Raw genomic sequence first — 9,573 nt, forward strand, 5'->3', positions numbered from 1 at the left:
ACCTATTTGCCATATCATACTGTGACGCAATTTGTCTTAATCTCTTCAGTTTGTACAGACGTTCGCTCTTGCCATTTGGTTCATTTTATGTCCATGGCTACAAGTTACTTTGACCTACCTCATGTGACCTCGTCCCTCATCTCACGTAACACTTCTTGGTCTGTGTATATCATTCCTTCTCACTCACCCCTGGATTTTAGTTTGTGATAAAATGAGCCATTTTCATGTAACAGAAGTAAGAAGATATTGTTAACTTTAGCTCAGAGCTCTCACGCACGTACACACACATACAGAGCTTTATCTTCGGTGTCTCGCTGTTCCATTTGGTGCTTCATTGAAGGAGGTGAATCTCAAAGCTCATTTTATACCCAGCTCTTTACGGCCGCTGCTCCTTAATGTCTCATTTTCCGTCAGAAATCATCGCTCACCAATCTGTTCTTTCCAGCTCTACACGTCTCACACTGCCATCTGCACAATCCGCCCAGTACCACCCCTCTTCATTCTGCCTTGCCCCTTCCCGTACGTCACAGTCATTCACACTCCACCTCGCCTCAGTCCTTTCCTGTCCCTCGTACGTAATTCTCTCACGCTTTCCCCCTCCCTCTTCGACTCTCCTCGCTCGTCCCCGACCGTACCTGTTCTTCCCGCTCCTGAGTCCCTTCAAGCTCTTCTCTGCCTCCCCCCACCCCCTTGCCCTACCCATGCCCTGCCCATCATTACCCTGCCCGTTCTTGTCCCTCCCCGCCCTTCCATATCCTTTCCTGTCCAGGCGCGTCCTATTTCGCTCCTCCACGTCCTTCTCCGCCCCTCTCCTCCCCCTCTTCACACACGCCTGAGATCTTCCAACACCGCCCTATCGTGGATGTGAGCACTGGAATACTGTGACCAGAGGTTCTCTCTGTCTCTCGTCACCTGTGTTGTGCAGTAGCCCTACTCTATCCGTATCTCTTCCTATCTCCCAACACATGTTGTGTAAGCGGTGTGGCCCGGGTCTCTCCGTACGACTCGTCACCTGTGATGTGTGGTAGCACTGAGACCGGCGTCTCTCCCTTCGTCCCACCACCAATGTTCCATGAGTTATTGTGGGATCACTGCATCTCATAACCTGTCGTCTTCCTCATAAGAGGCGATGGTGACCCGCTGTACCCTGTAACACACTGAGGCTCACACTTCAGCAGTGGACGGGGATACAGTGAGGACCAGGTGGGGGCAGGAAGGTGTGGCCGGTCTGAGTGGTGCAGCAGCCCTTACGGTGAACCGCTGCCGAGGAGGTGGTGAAGGACTTGTGTATAAACAGGAGTGATACACACTAATGATGACACTGTGGAGGTGGACAACCTAACGAACAAGCTAATGACATTTGAGAACCAATGTGACAAAGACGATTGATGTACCAGCGGCTGAGATTATGTGAATAGAATTATAATCTTCTGGATCACAAGGATATGTTAAATAGGGCAAGGATGAAAACAAACGTAGGGAGAATGATGAACATATGAAGTACCGCCAAGAGCAGCAGAGAGAAGCGGGTGGATATAGATGCTGAGAGCTGCGTGCAAGGAGAGTCTATGTGATGGGGTTGGGGAGAAAGAGGGTGAGAGTGCAGGGTGTGGGCTTTAGGGAGACTAGAGAAAGGTGCAGTTATTAGCATTCGGGATGAGTTGGACTGGAGGCGAGCTGTGCGCATTCGAGAAAATTGCCTACCTTGTGGTGAGGTTGTGGAGAGACCGTCCTCAGACGGACTAATGGTGAGGTTGTGGAGGAGAGTGACCAAGCCGTATCTGCGAATAGGCCGTGCTCAGACATGGACGTGAGGGAGGTTGTAGAAAGACTGTGCACTGAGAGGAAAGTATGAAGAGGCTGTGAGGGAACCGACCTCCGACAAGGACATAGAGGGAGGTGTGGAGAGATCGTACCACCTCAGGATTTTGTCGTTACCAAGAAAATACATGGCGGTCCTTACAGTTTTTTTTTTTTTTTTTTAAATCATACAGATATTTTTGACATTTTTTATTCCTTATGGTCTGATGCGAGGTGATGAGGAGAACTGTGTACGAGACCGACACTCAAGGCTCCACACGTGTGGCCTCACTCAAGAGGAGGAGGTATTCACGCCACACTCACCACACCACTCCGTTCTTCCTTCAGCAGGATGGTCTTGGGAAAGAAAGACTCTTCACTCAGAAACTTTTCCTAAGCCACAACTCACTTGTCTCTCCCTCTCGCCTGCTCACTGTACAGGGGTGAAGGGGGACGAGAATGGGTGGACAAGGAGGCGGAGGGAGAGTAAGGAGGAGGGGAGAGGCGCAAGAGGGCTGAGGAGGGCCGAGAAAATAAGGAGCTGGGGAGAGGGTGGGCGGCGGGAGCTAGAGATATTATGGCCATGAGGGAAGAGGTTAAGTCGGGGATTTTAGGAGAGTCTTCAAGGGAGGGAGACGGAGGGAGTGATGGAGATCTGAAAATGGAGGGGAGAGGTAGCATTCTGGTGAGGGAGAGGTAGCATTCTGGTGAGGGAGACGTAGCTCTCTTGTGAAGGAGAGGTAGCTCTCTAGTGAGGGATAGATAGCCCTCTGGTGAAGGAGTGAGTGAAATGTAGAAGAGAAAAATGAGAGTACGGAAGGAAATACTTCTCTCACGGTGGGTAGTGGAGAACATGTAAGGTAAAAGAAAACGGTGAAAAGAAGGTTTACCAGAATAAACCATATATTGTTTGAAAAGGATGACTGAGACAAAGAAGGAAGGAGTGAAGCAAGAAGGAAGTGGCACATGGGAACATACGAGACGAGACTTGATGGTCCATGATGAGGTTGTCTGCTGGTGGACAGAAATAGTATCCTAAGTTCCTAATCTTATTTGCAGAGAAGACAATATAGTAAAGCAGGAGGCTCCTCCCCGCCCACCACTCCCTCCGGGAACACCAGCCGGCAAGAAAATTTCTAAGAGGGAGCACCAGGAGCACATCTAGTGTAGAGAGAGGAGATTGATGCGGACATCTCACAGTAGAGTGTGAATGGGAGTAATGACCCGATCAGTTGGTGAAGTTGACACTCCAGGGAGGGCTCTCAAATATGAAGCGAAAAATCTACATTGAAATTGTTCATTAAAATGATGTTTTTCCTTCCTGAAACAGGCTTAATTACTGGTAATTGATGTGACTGAAGGGAGGGGTCAGGGGACGCCACGTCTGACTAGCAAAAAGTAGAGCAGGGGTTTAATGAGGAAAGGAGCAAGAAAGAAAAACTGAGAGACAGAAGAAGGACGATAAACAGATAGAAAAGATGAGCTTACGGTGAAGATAGAGAACCAATGTTTCCAGAAAAAGGATGTGAAAAATACATGATGAATCAGAGCGCAGATGAAGGAGAAGCTACGAGGCCGGGAGGGAAGGAGCATCCACGAGGGAGGAACAAGGAAAAACCTCAGGCAAGAAAAACCTGAGGGAGCAAGAAAAGAAGCCAAGACAAGTTAGAGGACACGGGAGGACCTTAAGGAAGATGAGTTGGTGCAGGAGGGAGTAGAGGACCAGTAGAGTGAGCAGAGGACCTGCACCACACGTGATGATAACTATAGTGTTGTGACACATGAGAAATTACACCACGGAAACTGGGGAACATTTACAGCTGCCTTAGGTAAAGAGGCGATATTTGTATAATATCCAGAGGCAATGTGGTATAGACTATAGAAGAGAGGGAGAGGGATTGGTGGGATAAATAAACAACGACACATGTATATCTTAATTACATGAGGAAAGTGTATTGCTGAAGTGGACGAGGCTTACACTATAATGAGGGAGGCGGTGGGGTGAGTGGTGGTGGTGGCGGACGGGTAGGTACTAGCCTGGGGAGAGGCAGTGGGAGGGTTGAAGGAAAAGGGGTGGAGCAGGATGGTGCTGGGGAGAGGTAAGTGGGGGAGGGGAAGATGATGATGATAATGGAAGCAGTCGCGATGATGGAGATGATGATAATGATGATGGCAACACTTCCTGTCACCATCACTATGGTGTTATGAAGAAGAGGATAGTGATGTGATTATGATGATGATGATGATGATGATGATGATGATGATGATGATGGCAATACACCCTGTCACCATCACTATGGTGTTATGAAGAAGAGGATAGTGATGATGATGATGATGGCAACACTCCCTGTCATCATCACTATGGTGTTATGAAGAAGAGGATAGTGATGTGATGATGATGATGATGATGATGATGATGATGATGATGATGATGATGGCAACACTCCCTGTCATCATCACTATGGTGTTATGAAGAAGAGGATAGTGATGTGATGATGATGATGGCAACAATTCCTGTCACCATCACTATGATGTTATGAAGAAGAGGATAGTGATGTGATGATGATGATGACCTAGTGACAGGAGAAGGTGGGTGATGGAGGTGGTGCAGGGCAGTACATGGGAGGAACTGACAACAGGACACCTAACGGTACATCACAAGGTCGTCTATTTAACATTATCTAAAAAGTGATACAAACAGGATAATACAACAGATGACGATAACTCCCCAACTCCAGCCACCTCTCCCTCCGGCTCAACTGCCGGTAGGAAAACAAAGCTAAGCTGAGAAGAAAGACCAAGTAGTATGGGGGAAACATACTGCCACGGAAATTCTATAAGAAAGTGTGACAAGGAAGAATGCCCCTACCAATATTGCAAACTTCTACACTTAGTCTGGACGCTGGAAAGAGATTTGAATAACACCTGAAGTCGGCATATTTATTGCTGATGGATATTACAGAAGTATTTGTCTACATCTGTGTACATCTGTGTACATCTGTCGACATCTGGAGGGTAGTTTGGTTCACTGCTGCACAGATGATAATGGTTTTGCTTTTGCTACCTGGCCAGTGGATCTCCGGCTGAAGTAAAGCATTGCTCGTATGGTATGTATCGCAATGATTCAACACTGAATACTCTCATATCTCCTCGATGCCTGTGATGTTTATGTGTGAATAATGAGTCCTTCTCCATGATGAATGGAGGTGGCGGAAGTGGGTGGATGGTGGTAGGTGATGGGTGGAGGTGGGTGGTGTTGGCGGGTGGCAAAAGTGGTGTGTGACGATGACCGTGGTGGTAGAGGGGGTGAGAGGCGGGAGGTGGTGGTGGTGGTGGGTGGCAGAAGTGGTGTGTGATGGTGATGGTGGTGGCGGAGGAGGTAGTAAAGGATGGTGGGTGGGGGGTGTTGCTCGTGGTGGGGGATGGTGGTGGTTGGTGATGTTGGTGATAGTGATGGTGCTGACGGTGGTGGTGATGATGGTAGCTGGGAGGGAGGAGGAAGAGGCGGGGAGGGTTAGAACACCTGTGCTGGGAGCCTCCTCCACCAGCCGCCCACATGGCTAGAGATCGGGTAAGACTGTCCTCCTCACGTGGCCATCCTGGTCCTGCCAACACTGCCCTCCCCACGTGGCCATCCTGGTCCTGCCAACACTGTCCTCCCCACGTGGCCATCCTGGTCCTGCCAACACTGCCCTCCCCACGTGGCCATCCTGGTCCTGCCAACACTGTCCTCCTCACGTGGCCATCCTGGTCCTGCCAACACTGTCCTCCCCACGTGGCCATCCTGGTCCTGCCAACACTGTCCTCCCCACGTGGCCATCCTGGTCCTGCCAACACTGCCCTTCTCACGTGGCCATCCTGGTCCTGCCAACACTGTCCTTCCCCGTGTCCATCCTGGTCCTGCCAACACTGCCCTCCCCACGTGGCCATCCTGTTCCTGCCAACACTGTCCTCCTCACGTGGCCATCCTGGTCCTGCCAACACTGCCTCCCCACGTGGCCATCCTGTTCCTGCCAACACTGTCCTCCCCACGTGGCCATCATGGGCCGTCAACACTGTCCTCCCTGTGGCCATTCTGGGCCTGCCAACAATGTCCTCCATATGTGGCCATCTTGTTCCTGCCAACACTGTCTTCCCCACGTAGCCATCCTGGGCCTGCCAACACTATCCTCCCCACGTGGCCATCCTGAACTTGCCAACACTATCCTCCCCGCGTAGCCATCCTAAGCCTGGCAGCACTGTCCTCCCCACGTGGCCATCCTGGGCCTGCCAACACTGTCCTCCATATGTGGCCATCTTGTTCCTGCCAACACTGTCTTCCCCACGTAGCCATCCTGGGCCTGCCAACACTATCCTCCTCACGTGGCCATCCTGGGCCTGCCAACACTGTCCTCCCCACGTGGCTATCCTGGGCCTGCCAACACTGTCCTCCATATGTGGCCATCTTGTTCCTGCCAACACTGTCTTCCCCACGTAGCCATCCTGGGCCTGCCAACACTGTCCTCCTCACGTGGCCATCCTGGGCCTGCCAACACTATCCTCCCCCTTGGCCATCCTGGGCCTGACAACACTACTCTCCCCCCTTGGCCATCCTGGGCCTGGCACCACTTTCCTCCTCCTGGTCATCCTGGGCCTGGCAACAGTGTCCTCCTTCGAGTCCTTCCTTGGTCTGGCAACAGTGTTCTCCCCCGTAACCATCCTGGATCTGGCAACACTGTCCCCCTTCGTGGCCACTGTGGGCCTGGGAAAACTCGCTCCTAGAAACACTGTCTCTCCTGTTGGCCTCACTGGGCCTGACAACACTGTCCTCCCCGTGGCCACCCTAGGCCTGGGAATTCTGTTGGCCACTGCGGCCAACCTCTTTGGCCATAATGGGCCTGACAACACTGTCTTCCCCTTGGTCACCGTGGACTTGGTATCACTGCCCTTCCCCGTGATCACCTTGCCCCTGGCAACACTGTCGTCCCCGTGGCCACGCTGGGCCAGGCATCACTGTCTTCCCCCTGTGGCCACTCTGGTGCCTGGCAATACTCCCCTCCCTGTGGCCTACCCTGGCCCGGGCCGACAAGTACACCCTGGGCCCACAGGAGACAATTGCCCACTGGATCCGGGGAAGCAGCCACACCCTGTGTGTCCTGGGAGACAACTACACATTGTCTCCGGGGAGACAGCTGCACCTTGGGCCTGATAAGACAGCTGTGCCCTGACCCCCGGGGTGACAGCTACACCCTGGGCCCAGGGTTACTGCCACACTCAGGGCTTGGGGTGAAAGCTATGCTCTGACCCACGGGGTGATAGCTACACCCTGGGCCCAGGGTTACTGCCACACTCAGGGCTTGGGGTGAAAGCTATGCTCTGACCCCCGGGGTGACAGTTGCACCCTGGGTCCGGTATAACAGCTACACCCAGGGCCTGGGCTGAAAACAATACCCTAATCCCAGGTTGACAACTACACCGTGGTCCCGGGGCAACAGTTACACCCTGAGTCTCGGGAGACAGCTACATCCTGGGTCTGGGAGATAACTTAACCCTGGGCCTGGGGAGAGAGCTCCACCGTGGGCCCGGGGAGAGAGCTCCACCGTGGGCCTGGGGTGAGAGGCTCCACCGTGGGCCTGGGGAGAGAGGCTCCACCCTGCTGGTGTCGGGATCAGATGCAGCAGGTGTGGCTGTGTGGGGCCTGAGAATAAGCAATAGTTCAGTAATCGATTTCTGGGCCCACGACCCCTCTCCCTGCACCTGGGGGGCGGGCGGCGCCTGTCCTCCCACACTCGCGCACACTCATGGGCACCTACCTACACGCTGCCATGCGTGCGTACACAGACTCCTGTGTGTACACACGAGCGCGCGGCCAGCAATAGCAGGTGCACAGCGTATTGACAACTGAATGCAGTGAATCAAACACTCTGAGCCTTAAGGTATCACCCATGTGTACGACTGTACGACCCTTGAGCACGACGGTACGATGGCCTTTCGGCATGATGGCCTGGCGTCTGACCTTCGAGATCAGGTCACAAGTCATGTTATTGTATATTCAAAGTTCGCACCGTCGTTCTCAAGGGCTGTACCGCCGTTATCATGAATCGTACCGTTGTAACACTTAAGGGCTGTACCGTCATCATGGATCGTACCGTCGTACTTTAAGGGATATTATACAGATAGAATTACTCGCCTGTGGACAGTGCTCGACGGGAGCAAGTGCTGTGGCGAGCAGTGGCACCCTGGTCCTGTGGTTCATTGTATGCAAGGGGGGACCAGTGGCTGCGTGGGACCCCTACAGCATGGCAGTGGATGGGGAGGACTGATGACACCAGACATCATATCATGGTCGATGACGAGGTCATCAGCTGGAGGACAAGAATAACATCTTTTTCAGAAAACTTTATATGATAAGGAAAGAAGTCAAATTCTGATCTGATCTGAAAGAATAGGCGCTACTGAGAGTATTTCAGCATCTAATATGTTAACAAATCAAAATGAAACATGCGCATATCATGTGGTCATACTTGAACAGGTTTATTCATTGGTGATTAATGCCACAAAAATATTTGTCTAGCTAATCTGTGTTGTGGGGCTTCGCCCTGAGAATATATTGTGGTAGTTTATTTTACTGCTAAAAAAATATCTTGCTCTCGTTTGTATCGCATCTTCCCTTTAACCTCATGCCAACACTGCTTCCCAAAATACTTCCCACTCATCACCCACAACCCTCGCTTCATTTACTCTAACCTTTTGCCATTCTACACTCAATCATTCCCGGTATTTTTTCACACAAGTCTCTTTTCCAAGTTCACTTACTCTCACCACTCTCTTCTCACCGATAATGTTTTCTCTTTTCCGAAAACCCCAACAAATATTCACTCTCCACAAGATAGTGATCAGACACCCCACCAGCTGCCCCTCTCAGCACGTTCATATCCAAAAGTCTCTCATTTACACACCTGTCAATTAACATGTAAACGCAATAATACCCGCTGACCATCTTTCCTACTCATATACGTGAACTTGTGTATGTCCATCCCTTTAAAACTTATATACCCAATCACCATTCCTTTTTCAGCATACGAATCCACAAGCCTTCACTGTTTCCATTCCATCTCTTGCAATCAATTTCTTGTAACCTTACTTCAGTCTAGAGCTCACTTCGTTACACTCTTTCATACACTCCCACAACTCCTGCTTCAGCAGCAGTGCTACTCCTTCCGTAGTTCTTGTCCTCTCACTAACCCCTGACTTTACTCCCAAGACGTTTCCAAACCATTCCTCCCCTTTACTCTAGAGTTTCGTTTCACTTAGAACCAGACCATCCAGGTACCTTTCCACACATATTCAGACATCCCAACCTGTGCCCCTCGCTCTCGCCCCCTTTTAGTCGCCTTGTGCTACAGGCAGGGAATTCGGAAGTAGAATTCTTTCTCCCTTATCTCAGGGACACACACACACACACACACACACACACACACACACACACACACACATATATATATATATATATATATATATATATATATATATATATATATATATATATATATATATATATATATATATATATATATATATTTTTTTTTTTTTTTTTTTTTTTTTTGCTGTCTCCCGCGTTTGCGAGGTAGCGCAAGGAAATAGACGAAAGAAATGGCCCAACCCACCCCCATACAAATGTATATAAATACACGTCCACACACGCAAATTATACATACCTACACAGCTTTCCATGGTTTACCCCAGACGCTTCACATGCCCTGATTCAATCCACTGACAGCACGTCAACCCCGG

This window comes from Panulirus ornatus, chromosome 1 (genome assembly GCF_036320965.1).
Source record: "Panulirus ornatus isolate Po-2019 chromosome 1, ASM3632096v1, whole genome shotgun sequence".
In the NCBI taxonomy this organism is placed as follows: domain Eukaryota; kingdom Metazoa; phylum Arthropoda; class Malacostraca; order Decapoda; family Palinuridae; genus Panulirus; species Panulirus ornatus.